A 14,819-nucleotide genomic window follows, 5' to 3' on the forward strand; every position below is an offset into this window, starting at 1 on the left:
AACAGTTAATTATTTTTGAGAATATTTTTTTGAATAATTAAAATATTTATTTTTAATATTCTGTAATTATTATACATTTCTGCTAGTATTACAGTATCTACTATAACTTGACAGAATCAAATTAATGGAATTACTGGATCAGTCTGTAATAAGTTCCAGTTTGGTTGAAATACTTTAAATGGTGGAAATTGATTGGCTGTTGTGTTTGTGAGTTGAATTATCGGTAAATAATTCGATAGTACCGAAAGGGCTGATAATTTATCTGGCAGTTTTCAATACATTAAACAGCTGCCATGTTTTTAATGTTTTACAATTTCGTTTTTTTCGTTTGTAAAAAAACAATATTATGTAAAAAATATTAATATTTGTATAGCATTTATTTCTTGTAATAATGTTTGCAGGAGAAATGTAGAAAAGCTACAACAATTAAACAGAGAGAAATGAGGGTGTAAAGTTCAGGCTGGAGATGGGTGGTAAGGAAGATAGCGAGTGGAGGCGGCATATAAGAGCGTTATAATGGAGTGTGGAGGCGGTCATTACGGCCCCCGACCTCACCCGAGCTGTTCTTGTCGCCTCATGCTTTCCCGTAATACCTCCGCTATATTCCTTTCCTCTCCACTCCTAAACACCAAATACATACACACACACACACACAGTCATTTTACATTTAGTGTGGTCAGCTCGGTCTATAGTCAAGTAATTAAGTCTGGATTTACGTGCTCACTAAGTTATCCCGGTTGCTATCTCCACTCTTGCCAACATTCTCCTACATATATGGGACTTCTATAGCTTCAAAAACGTTGCTACAACTAATTTCTTGTTCACAAACACAGGTTTTTGCTAATATCCGAAAGATAATGTGAGAAAATTATTCATTAATAACAAGCAAAGTAACTAGGGGTTTATTTCGACAAAAGACACCCTGGAAATCTGTCCACAAATTATAGAAAAAATGAAACCTAAGTGATGCGGTACATCATCCTTTCTAGACTAATCTAGATATTCTCTTAAGATTGTTTACTGGAGAACGAGAGACTTCTCTATAATATTATCATATAAATGTTTTTAGACGTACAGTTGCGAGACTTGGGTTACAATCACGCAATGCAACTCCCATCGAATGCCAATCATTCCAAGTCTATAGTCCTTAGAAGCGCAAATTTGACGTTCTATCTACCAAACTTTATTCTCCATCATTGATTTATTTATTCATAAATTAGGTCATAAACCTTTATAAACAAAGATTCCATCAACCAACAACCATCCTATACACCTCATTCACGGACTGTCCTCACACTTCATGCTAAACGATTCTTCTAGGATACTGAGAAGCCGCTGGCCTCGCGACCTTCTTTTACCAAGAAGCATCTTCAACTAATTATCTAAAGTTTTAATGGAATCTTTAAGGCATCTATTCAAAATTTTCTTATGGCTTGTATATTCCTTGTTTGGCAACAGACTCAGTTATAATTTGGAAATGTCTGAATAAAAATTAAAAATAAAGAAAATCTGCAATGAGGTTGTATTTGGTTTTTCGGACGATACCAGAGAAGAACCAATCTAATTGATGCTTCTTATAATCAAGCTCAATACGAATAATTTCAAACCGTATTAACATCTCAACCTGTATCCAGTGCAAGTAATTCTAAAGATTATGTAAACTATCATCAAGTATGCCTCCAGTGCCAAGATTTATTTCAAGGATTTAAGGACGAATATAGCCCTCTTCTTCTTCAGCTCAATCCGTGAAGGACATGGATTACTATAGTCTCCTTCTTCTGTCCTTAGCCAACTTCCTCCAGCATCTTATACCCAGCTCCATTAAAGCCTTTATTCTCTTTTACATCACTGAACCATCCTCTTTTGATTTTGCACTGGACAGACAAAGCAACAATTTATTTGGTATTAGGTTATCATCCATTATAACACGATCCAACTTAATAGGTCTTCGATTTATGTAACAACTCTGTCTTCATTTTCGAATAAATCACAAAGCTACCTATTTGGGACTAGACTACATCCCTTACTGAGCGCGAAAAACGTTTCGAATCTAGAAAGAATATCTAGATTAGTCTAGAAAGAATTGTGTACCATCACAGAATCAAGCAACAATAATAACAATAAATAACATTCACACATATCAGAGTGGAGAAGTTACCCAGCGGTAACACTCCAAAAACATTCTAAATTCTACTGACTCTCTTCATCAGAGAGGAGATCGCGAGGCCACTGTCTTTTAAGACGTCTGGAAGTGTTGTCTGGAAATGTTCTTGAAGATAGATGTTGTACTCTACAAGTGGATTGTGATGAGATTGATTGTTAAGATGGAATTTTCTGTGACTTGTTTTTGCAACTTGTGTGACGAAAGGAACGTTCAAGTCTGTGTGAATGGTTTGATTGGTGGCGTAGAAAGGAGCGTTTAACTGTATAGCGAAGAATTTTAGACTGCAAGGACTGGATCCTTTGCAGATTTGAGCGTTTGGTTGAACCCCACAGTTCGATACCATAAGCCCAGACTGGCTTTAATATACTTACATATGTAAGTCTTTTGTTGTCCAGAGTGAATTTTGATCTGTTGTCGAGGAGTTTTTTTAGTTGCCGGAAGCGTCTGTTGAGTTCTGTTCTCTTAAGCCGAGTATGAGGGTTCCATGTAAGTTTTCTGTCAAGGTAAAGCCCAAGGTAGCGGACTACGTTGACTACTGGTAAAGGAATAAGATTGTAAAAGACAGGAGGAAGAGTGATGCGTCGAAGAGTGAAGGTAATATTTTGAGATTTTGTTTCGTTCAGTTTGATAGCCCATTTTTTGAACCACTTTTCTAAGAAGGTGAGGTGAGTCTGAAGGTTTCTATGAGCTATTAATGGAACACTGTCAGTAGATAAGATGGCAGTATCGTCAGCATAGTTGAGAAGAGTAGTTTGAGGATGAGTAGGTATGTCTGAGGAGTAGATTGTGTACAGAATGGGCCTAGTATGCTGCCTTGAACCAATGAAAAATAAAAAGTATTGATTGAAGCTATAATTTGACATAGTAATTTTTGTGTCATTTTTTCTTCCATCACATTCGTACTAATATTGGGAATAATTTAGGAATATTTGTAACTATTATTGTCATTACGACAATAATGCGGATGTTGAAAATTTTAAAATGTAACAATATATTAAATGGGCGCACATTAAGTAGAAGACTGTTTCATTTCAGCGCTAATCTTTTTTTTTAATCTATGCAAAAACATTCCATTAAAACAGAAATTTAAATTGAAGAGAAACAATGAACATCTTTATATTCAGAGCGGTTTGTTGTTTAAGGTGAATAATAACCTCTTCGTGCTTTTCATTTCGAAATGCCGCCATTTATTAGTATTATTTTTCTTTTCTTTTATTTTTTTTAAAATTTCGTTTCTTAAAGTAATAAATGATATTAGAATTGTAATGGCTGAATTATAAATACAGCATTTACAGCCGTCTCAACCATTCTCTTTTGAAGTAATACCGCAGTTTATTGCAGCTTTTCCCTTTTTTTAAAAATGTATTTATTTATATAGCTTTACTTATAAATAAATGTAAGTTGTGTGAGACAAAAAGCAAAATTCTATTTCATTACTTGCTTTAGAAACCTGTACAATAATTACTATAAATTTTAAGTAAAATATTTATTAAATTGGCCTAGTTTATTCATCAAAGAGGAGGGAAACCCTGTTGCACCACAAAGCCACGATAAGCCCATAGAACTACCCCAAAGATAAAAAACAACAGAACAGACGAGTCTAGGACAGTATCCAGTTCTAGACTGGAGCCATCCATGATTCACTTATGTTCTATCAAACCGTGCAGCAACCTTATAAGAAAACTAAAGCTAAACTCGAACTATCTGCAACCTACACTACCTAACCTCTTGGCATTCTGAAGATAATATGGAAGGATGTTTTCTTCTCCGTCTTGCAAAGCCACTAAAGATGTCTCCAGAAACTAGAATATCTAGTAAGGGGACGAGCCCGGTGTCTGTGAGTTAGAGGTCCGTGCCGAGTCTTCATAGTATCTCAGTAACGACCACAAGCTAGCCACTAGTCAGTATTTGCTTGTCGACCTGGTGCGACAGGGGAAATAAAGTTCCTGGTTGGGGCAACCCTTTCCACCGAAATCCAGCATTTGATCCTGTGTACCCGGAGTAAAACATCTTTATTAGCGGTCAGTTCTTTCAGTCGCCTAGAACATTTTAACACCACTCTGATGAGATAAATATATTTGACTTAAAAGCGGAAGGCTCACGTTGTGTCCAGGTTGCTGTCCTTTGATTTGTTTATCCGAGGAGCTTTTACTGTTTACTATTGGTTATGGGCTACGAAAGAGCAGAGGCCAACAGTGAACTGAAAAAATTGCGATATTCTGCCCTCTGATGTTGACTCATCTTAACTGCAAAAATGGTTTAAGCTTTCTCTTTACAATAATACTCTAAGTTTCGAAAATCGGATTTTTTTAGCAATATTTACCTCTTCCTAAAGTTCTACAGTTTGTAAAACCAATATAACGTTCAAATAACGTTTTAGTGGGATGTCAACACTCTCTCTATTAGCCAGGATTGCCCTAAACTTCTTTTTACAGACACATTATTCAAATAACAGTTATGGAGATAAGACTTTGTAGTTTAGAGATAATTTAATCCGACTTAATATTGTATATCGCTGATTTTAACCGTGGTAGCATGATCCCTAATGGACTTTCATTCACCATCAGAGGTTGATTAGTCAGTTTAGTATAGAGAACTTCAACTAAGCTTCCGTTTCGCATTTCACTTGCTGAATCAACATTTACTCTCAATTTCATCCACATTTTTCACTAACAGATTTTACGATTTTGTGGAAATGCCCCTAGGAAAGAGTGCAGCCTTATCTGAGGCGGCAACAAAGTTTTATCGACCTCTTGTAATTAATGGAAGTCCGAAACCAGTCAGAGAAATAGAATAAACGTGCGTCTTAATACTAATACTGATAAAATTAGCAATATTATCTAGCTGATATGCGCTTGAACTCATTTTTAATTTTAAGAGAGTAATGAAACCATGAAATTGAGAAGGAACTGTAGAATGAACCTTGTTCACCCCTACTCACAAATGTGCCCTTAATTGAACTTAGCAACCTTTTAAATTCCACGATCCTTCAAAATGTAATGTTCGGCCTTTGATGGCATTCTTCTTTAGCCTAACATAGCGTAACAGAGCTGTATGTGAAATAAACCACTCGTAAATCTGTGGGTGTCCTTTTGATGAAGATGAGCCTCTTTAAAAAAGTCGGACTCCACACGTCTAACCTTCCCAGTCCACTCAATCCCAGACACTCCTAACTCACAACCCTAAACAGCAATCCTAAGAGACTGATGATCTCATGATCAGCTTCTTAAAATAGTTCCTCCATTGGGAAGCATCTCCTCCCCCGTTTAACCACTTGTATATTTCACGAAAAGTTTCAAAGGCTATCAGTATTTCTTGCTTTTTATAGGTAAGAAACAACATTACAACTACGGTGGCAGGACAGTCCTAATAGTAATAATTCAAGTAAATGCTACAATATTGCAAATGGAGTGCTGAAATTGCAATAAGTTGCCCAGATTTTTTTAATATTCAGAGCTGAGTGGAGGGATTAGCTTAATTGGTAGTCCACTATATTCGCTACTCGGATATCCCGGAGTTGAATGCAGCTGCGTGCTCTAAGAATTTTTTATTTTCAAGTGATAGCTCACTCTTTGAAAATGGAAAGTATTTATTAAACAAGACTCCGGATGTCTGTAGTTTTGATTTTTTCAAAAAAAGTTTTAGCAACAAGCAATTTTGGATTTATTGAGCTGGAAGGAATGATTTATTTCTAATTATTATTTATTATTTTGGCTGAAACGTCTTCACGAATATAACGTAAAGGCTAACCTTTAAAATCATCTATAAAATATAAGTTAATAGTTGCTTTTAAGTTTATTAAATTAGTGCAGGAAATGTAATAGATAATAATATAATTCTGTTCCAGTAAAAGGTATCTTTTAATACGTAATCTAAATTATATTACAGATAAAATGTATTATAAGGTGTGTATAATATATGTAAAGTAATAAGAAGGGAGTTTAGGTGGAAGGCCGCCCCCCGTCAGGGTGAGAGCGGGCCTTGAAGGCCCCCCTTGCCTCTGGAGGCGGCAGCCAAGAAGGAGGTTCTTCTTCACTTTGAGAAATCAAGCCTCAATGTGAGAGGAAAGCGCGCGCCGCGATGGTTCAATCAATAAAAGTACTTGCATAGCGATGCGCAGGCTCCCGAGCCGCTCAGAGATAGCGCGGCAGTAGCGGAATTGGCTAGACCCACATGGAGCTTCAGTCTTCAAGGCCCTTCTACCTTCCTTTTCTTCCTCCACTTTTCCTCCTTGGGAAAAGCAATCCTTCCTTCTTCTCACACTTCTTTTCCTTCAAGAAAGACGCCCCTCTTAACGAAGAGAAGTATTCTCTTCTAATTAACCAAATGGACTACAAACACTCTTATTCTTAGCCAATGTTTTACCATTAAAACAAAAATAAGGGAAAAAATTCTTTTATTAAGCTACGAGTGTTTTCTACTAAAAAGTCGACATTACTTGATATGCTCATTGTCTTATATTAAATTGCATCGAGAAAATAAATAAATAATAATTTTATTTGATTGGAGTTCTTAGTTCCATACAAATATTTAGCCAATACCTCAAAAAAACTGGATAAAAACTAAAAAGCAAACTAATAAGAACAACTATAATTACCCTAAAAATCAGAATATTTTCACAGTTAATTATGATTTGGTAAATCAACCCAAAATTATAAAATAAAACCTTGAAATAAAATATTTATATTATAAATCATTTTTTATATTAATAGTTAGGTTTATATTAATAGTTAGGTTTATATTAATAGGTAGGTTTATATTAATAGTTAGGTTTATATTAATAGTTAGGTTTATATTAATAGTTAGGTTTATATTAATAAGAAAACAATTTACAAAAATTTACTTCTGATCTCTCTGAAATATTTGAGAAAATATTAGGAAATGTTAGAGATCAGAAGTAAATTTTAAAAGTGCAATTTGTAACCTTTGACTTCCTTATTTTAAGACAATCTACTTTAAAAATTGTCTACTGGCCCATCTAAAAGAGTTTTAAACTAACACTGTTGAGTGCTCGTGAACACGTTTTCTTGTAAAAACAAACGTAATTTCTCATACGAAGATAAAAGAAATCCTGGAAAATGATATACCGTTTGAAAGCCCATTAGACAATGAAACTTTTATGGATGATGATGATGTTGTGCCAGCACCTAGGTCTGATAATGATCACATAAGAGCGGAATGAGTTTTCTTAAAAATTTCGATTACTTTTATTTTTCCAGTATTCGGAGAAAGATTGAGGCTGTTTGGAGAATGACTTATGCTTCAAAATGGTATAAATTTTTAGAAAATTTATCTGTCTTTCTAACCGTGTCATCAGAATCGAATTCGGGCTAAAAATATCTGAGTAATAACATTTTTATTGCAAAAAAGTAATGATTTTAGAAAAAAAAAATTGAAAGCTACGTCACTCAAGAACAGTGGAAAATATGAAGTTGGCCAATACGTCATTGAACTCCACTTTAGATGTACTACACACAGTAGGCCTATGGACAATACTTACTGGTTCACCCTGTATACTAGACTTTAACTAAGATTATCAAAAAACGTTTACTGTTCATCTTTGCTTATTTCCTTTGGATTCTATAAATATTCAATGGGAATATAGAAAATATTTAAAGAAATTATGTTATATTTAGGTGACGAGAAAATGGATTGAAATATATAAGTTATAAATTATAAGTATATAATGTATTTCTGTACTGTATTTACAAAAAATTGAGTTTATTTTTTTGTTTATCAGTTCTTCCATCGAGTATTTTAACAGTTCTAAAATTCAGTGTATTCAATATCCGAATAAACCAGCGTTTCCCAAACCTGACCGCGGCCCGTTACTAGATTTTAAATTTTTTCGCGCCCCACCTTATAAAAAAAACATTTATTTACCAAACAAATTTTATTTTTTAATAAAAATCAAAATTCAAGTTATTTGTTTGTTTATTTCATACACAAAAATTGCAAAATAATTATGTAACAAAAACATAAGTAATTAAAGACAATCCATTATCTTCATTTAAAACTTAAAGTAAATTTTGTTTTACATATTTTGACCTTAGTGCGAAGGATGATGTTGTTTTTCATCACATAGTAATTTCAAATTAGGACTTAATGATGTTAATTTTATTCTCAAATTAGGTTCGACATCCAATCTGTTTCGATACTTATTTTTTAAGTACACCAAGGCTGAGAACGCAGTTTCACACGTATAAGTGGTGACAAAAGGCATTAAAAATTGTATCGCTTTTTCGCTTATGCTTGGATATTGCTTTTGACAGCGTAACCAAAAATTAATTAGTGGTACAGTTTCAAACACTTTTTTAAGATCGATGTCGCATGAAATTTCAATTAAATTATCAACTTCTTCTTCACTAAGATTAAGCATTTCTTCCTTTTCAATATCGACAGAAGACACTGAATGACGAATCGAAATCAGCCAATCCGAGCATCCGAATATAAACGGTCCGGTAGGGTAAAGGGTTGCCACCTGCAGTACTTGAAAAAGTTTCGAAAAATATTTTTAGAGCAAAATGTTATAGATTTTTTGTGTTTTTACAATTTTTGCCACGACCCAGCTGAATTTTTCTGCGACCCACACTTTGGGAAACGCTGGAATAAACTAATCAATTTTTAAAGGAAGAAAGACTATTTCCAACTTCTGTCATAATTTTTTATTCGATTCAATGCCCAGCTTTCGACCTAAGGACTACGTCATCTTCAGGGTTGTGGAACTTATTTACAGAAACAGATTATAGTGTACATTAATCTGGCGATATTTATAACAAACTAATAAAATAGATAATTAACATAAAAATGTAATCTGTTTCAGCCTAGAAAGATGACCTAGTTCCTTGGAAAGCTTGGCATCAATATAAATAAAAAAAGATTTTGACTGAAATTGGCAATAGTCTCCTTTGCTTTTTTTGATTAAAGAATCAGTCACCAGAACAGATGAACTATACTGTTACTAATAAATTGTGTTCTTTGTTGCAGGTTCGCGTGTGATAATCCGTACAGCTATAGGCGTGCATTATTGAAGGTAAGTTTGTTTCTATTGCATTTTTAAATATTTCCGTCTCTTTTTACTTATTTATTTTTGGCGCAATAAATAAAGGGGGGAAGACAGAGTGGGAGAAAAAAAGAGGGAAATTATTTTCCACCCCTAAACGAATAAAACTTCCAAACACGAGTTGAATGCAAATGTTTTAGGGACAACAGATTTACGTTCCTTCATATCCTGTAGGTCTTGCACTACTAAATCTGTCACCGGATTTAATTCTATTTTTCTACTCTTACCGATTGTATTCACGTTTACATGTCTTTTATTTTTTTCTATTTCGGTAATGGGTTTTGTTTAAAATTTAAATTTCAAGGGAGTAAAGCAAGGACTAAGAAATGGAAAATCAAAAAAATTAACGAAAAATGTCACTAACATATAGTTACTTCCCAAATATGTTAATCTTACCTTAGCAGATGGTCTGTTAAGTTCTCTTAAATAATAGCCACTTTTAACTGCCTAAAGCCACTTCAAAGAGATAAACTAATCTCTATTAAACGATAGTTTAAATAATTGACCCACATTTTGCTTACAAAAAATAAAATACATCACAAATGATTGTATTCTTCATCAACTAGAGATTATTGTGATCTTCGTTGATGAATGTCTGGCAACTGAAGATTTGGACAGTTTTTCGGTGAATATCATTAGCCTAAAACTAAATTCGTTATATTAATTCACATTAATTAAATATTAAATGGTTAAAAAACTAATTTAAATAAAAACAATTTATTTTAAAAATTTAAATTCTTATAAACTAAAATTTTTAGAAAAAAAAAATTTGATTTAGTCTACTTATTTCTTAGAGATGCCATCTATTAGCTAGTTTACCAGTTTTCATTGCAATAGAACAGATAACCCTTAGTAAAATAACTACACTTATTGCTCTAAAGGCTTTTTGACAACAGATTCAAAATGGCGGTACTAAAAAAATGGTTTACAACCCAATCTTAAAATCCATCTGGCCCTATAGATCAGTTCTAAACCTATTCTATAACAAGTTGGAATTTAGAGTTCAGAAAACGTTCCAACCTTCTACGAATCCAATCCCACCTCAGTTCCAAAATCCTTCTTACCATTGTTAATGCTTTTTATTTTGCCACCTATCCCATCCTAAAATCCTGGCTGTTGGGTTCCTTTTCCTACAAGAATCCATAGCTAATCGCTTAGCTAGAAATCTCTCTTACCGAACTCATCCAAACAACCTCTTCGGTCGCCTCAAGCGTCAGTGGCCTCGTGATCTTCTTTCAACAGGTGACAGGGCAAGGTGACACCATCCTGATACTGTTTCTCTGAATTATATTTCATTTATTTACTTTTTGTGTTGCATATTTCAGTCAGAATTGCTTAAGGTCGTTGAGAATCTACTAAAAACTCCTTATATTAAAAATATTCTTAAGGTTTAAACAATAATTTAAGATTCCTTTTATTGAGTATATGATGACTATTTAAATAAATTTAAATAGTTAAACATTTGAGAATTGTTACAAAAATGTACTAAAATGTAGCAAATTAAACAAAGCCGCCAGTAAAACTTTGTTGAATTAGTTTAGAGGGAGTTAGTCGGAATCCTAGTGGGAATATTAAAACTTGGCCGCTACGCTTTGCTCAATTCTCAGTGCGTCTCGGCCATGTTCTCATCTAAGCTGGCTGTTCACATTATGTGGATTAGTCTCTTAGATCGTTCAAACCGCACTGGCCAACCCTTACATTGTCGCAACTTTCGCCACAACTTTGACTATTCAAAAAGTTTATATTTGCTCATGGTATCAAAACATTGCTTTTAACTAACACAATTAATTTGTGCATAGAAATATTTTATTAAGTGAGCCAGCAGAAAATCAGATAAAAAGAAAATAATATTGTTAAGATTCATCTCTGTAACTTAAACTTCGTTTGTAAATTCTATTAGTAAATAGAAATTACATTTTCAGCGATCGATTTGTGCGAGCCCTGGTTTGAAAGAAGAATCAGTATATCTCTGGTAGATCAAACATCAGTTACTGTTAACCCACTTATCATTGATCGATATGGAAATCGACACCTTTCAGGAGGACTGCAAAATACATCTCTATCTCCTCGGACATTGTTTCTAGGTGGAGGTGTGAGAACTTCTTTCGCATCCTAATTCATTGCAATTCTTAAACTCATCTCTTCACCTGATTGAAAGATAAGGAGAGATATTTGGTGGAACATTAGCCGAAATACGTCACTAGGCAGGATACTGCTCTCCCTAACTATATCTAAGGATTCAAGCCCGAAGAATGAATGGTCCAAGGGTTGTCTGAGCCTAAAACAAAGTAAGCAGTCTTCTCCCAATTGATGTGCACTTGCCGTCGGTTGGATTAGTATTTCGCGCGTTCTGTACTTTTCACAAATGTTGATGTCAGAGTGGAAGATTCTTAAACAGAGTACGATTTTCATCCTTCGACTTTTCCTTATTGAGGCCGCCAAGTACACAAATGAATTGGCTATTTCAATTCATCTTTCGAGGCTGATCTAAGATGGGTTAGAATAGTTGATGGGACGGGACCTCACGGCACCGCAGCCACAAGAGACTTATTGTGCCAGCCCCTTCTTAGGTCTAGTATACGGACTCTCCCCTGCTAAAGAGGTTGAGAACTTTCCTTACTAGTTCTTTTTGCGCTACTATCTCCTTAGGTCTCAAAGTTCCAAGGGTTTCAAAGCGCAACCGCTCTTCCTGACACAAACTGCACAACGGTTCCGACCTGATAAGACCCACCTTGCGCAGATACTTCCTGAACCTACCGTGCCCCGTAATTAGGCCTGTAATCAGAGTAATCTGATTTCTACCCAAGCACAGGGTCTCTTTGGTTCTAGCTTGTGTTAAGCTGATAATGTAGGATTTTTCTGCACAGCTATTATGCTGTCGTTTTTATTACCGTATCAGTTCAAATGGAAGGTACATAAAATAAGTAAGGTTGATATCAATTACTGGTTACATTGAATAATGGACTTGAAGATTCTAGAGGCTGTTTAATTTAGAACAAACAGTAAAGCCCTTAGGATTTGGAAGTCAATTTTTCCCTTTGGTATCATGTTGGCGTTGGTAGCTGTAAAACAAATCTCCCCAGTGTTTGTAGGTTAGAATAAGTGGTGATTTTTCTGAATGATCTCTTCAGACTACTTCACTGTAACCCCAAAATGGAGTAACTAGATTCACACCCACATCCACCTTCACTTTTTCCTATCAATGTAACATCTAAGATTGACTAGTTCGTCATAAAAATGGAGATAATGTTAAAAAAAAGTGGGGGTAGAGGTTCTTGGACTCGAAATCTATTCATATTGGACCGTAGATGTTGGTGGCCGTACAACTTTTAAAAGAAGAGGGTAGAACACAATAAGGGATGTTCACAAAGTGCACATTCACTTAGTCAAAGTATCTGTTAGAGGTCGCATCTGCTGCCATAGGGCTAGGGCTATCCCTTCTCGTAGCTATTCCACCGACAAACCCCCCTCCATGTGGGGAAAAGATGTTGCGAGCACCTTTCTGTTCCTTCAATAATGTCTACTTATTCTTTCATGAAGCGACATTCCGCCAGCAGTGACTCTACCTCTCGTGCGAGTTCATTAACCATGCAAACAGAATAACATTTTTTGAATGTTAACAGATACTTTTATTCATTTTTAAATGTATTTGTAGTTTCCCGGATTGTTTATCCAAGTACAACTAGAAATGGGGATTGTGAAAGATTAGCTTTAAACGCTTTAACTGGCGCTTTTCGCAACAATCACTTTATTCTTCTTTGATGTTTTTTTGACTTGTTACCCAACTAATAGTTCAACTACGTTTTCGTCACACAATACACTTGCTAACTGAATTAATGTCTGAAATCGGTTAGGCAAATAAAATCACATGCATTCTAAGACGGATAAAATTTACGATATTATCCAGCAGTTTGTCATAATTTGTCTTAAGTCAAAAAGTAAAGTAACAAGTCGAAATCTCTACACTGACCTGATTGATCTACCTCTGATCTGATGGTGGAGGTAAGTCCGAAACCGGTCAGTGATCCAATAAACATGCGTACTACAAAGAATAAAATCAAAGTTTCCACCAATACACAAAATTCAAGCACGTTTCGTCCAAGAATTTGGTCATTTTCAAATTTCTTTTGATTGTCGATTTAATATCAATGTAAATTTGAAAAAATATGGTTACTTAGACGAAGACACTGCTGAGACAAAACTTTTTAATTTTAACAGAAAGTACTTATTTTTGAAAAAGCTGATAATAGAAAGGCGGCTCCAACTCAACAGAGGGATGTCCCTTGTTCTGGAGACAAGGTAACATTAGTGTTCTAGAATCTGGGTTCTCATAGTCTGTGTAACGATAATTATAAATTTTGTATTAATTATTATCTATAACAACCGAACTTATTAATATGGCACTTTTACCACACGTTTCGCAAACACTTTCATCAATGGCACACCGAATTCTATACTTCATTCCGCATTGGCACGCCCCAAAAAAAGTTTCACTTTATTACTGAATATTTTCAAAAATTTAGAAACATGTTGTGCAGATTTTAAGCAACTGGGAGCCGACATTTAGGGACCACCATACTTCTGTGCCGCCATGTTTACGCTTATCTTTTTATTCATTAAAAAGTAGACTTTCTCCAAGAAGCTGGACGCTAATTCAAAGCCAATTACCTCATTGGCAGCCCCAGAAAGGTTGGGTGGGTTCGGCAATTGGGGGGATAACCATCCCCAGATGCCAATACTCACCACTTCCCCTCATTGCCCCAGAAAGTTTCAACTTTCTACATCAATATTTTATAAAGTCAGTTAAATAGTCAGGACAAGGAATCAAAGTCATGACGAGATCAACTATTTTAAGTTTGATTCACTATTTTATTATTTTTGTATTTAAAAAAAATCTCAGCATACCGGTTGCAGAACTCTGTTCTATCTTACCGAGTAAACCACCTATTTTTGAGCCCGCATTTCACGAGAAATTTTATTTTTTTGCCCTAAACAATTACAGTAATATCTTGGTGTTTTTAAAAGAAAAAAAGAATAATGCCAATTTCAGTTATTAAGGTTGGTTAGATAAGGACAAAATACACGCTAACCTTACAACAATCTAAAAAAAATATTGTAATTGTCAGTAACAAGTCCTGAAGATGGTCATCTTCAGGTGACCTATTTCTTAGACTAAAAGCTCGACAAGAATAAAGAAAAAAATCACTGAAATTGGCAATATTCTTCTTCCTTCTGGATTAATGAATCAGTCACCAAAACCAATGAACCATTCGTAAGTTTAAAAAAACTTTATAAGTTTTAATCATAATTGTGATAACCAGTAAGAGATTTTGCTCCTTTTTAATTCAAAATAATATGAAATCTTCTAAAAAAGCGTCTTCAAATGCCACAGATTTGCCGTTGGAACAAACTAGAATACTGCAACACTGCAATACAGGCAAGTTGGAGGTGCGCGCTAAGGGCGAGCCGAGGGTAGATCTCGGCTCTTCTCAGTGCGGCGTGCCTGCCTTCCTGAAATACTTTTCTTTCATCAATGAAATAATTACAAATTAAAAAACAGTTTTTATTTTGTTATATTTATAAATATAACGC

General features: G+C 34.7%; 1 long non-coding RNA gene across 1 annotated transcript in view; it reads left to right on the forward strand.

Annotated features, from left to right (window-relative positions):
- LOC141453156 (uncharacterized) overlaps positions 1-14,819 on the forward strand; it is a 267,484-nt gene that overhangs the window by 139,015 nt on the left and 113,650 nt on the right. The window contains exon 2 of the long non-coding RNA XR_012457811.1: positions 9,152-9,197. This is a non-coding gene — a long non-coding RNA (uncharacterized lncRNA). The remainder of the gene's footprint in view (positions 1-9,151; positions 9,198-14,819) is intronic.

Source organism: Rhodnius prolixus, unplaced genomic scaffold (assembly GCF_049639745.1).
Source record: "Rhodnius prolixus isolate KJV_2025 unplaced genomic scaffold, Rpr scaffold_3, whole genome shotgun sequence".
Classification (NCBI taxonomy): domain Eukaryota; kingdom Metazoa; phylum Arthropoda; class Insecta; order Hemiptera; family Reduviidae; genus Rhodnius; species Rhodnius prolixus.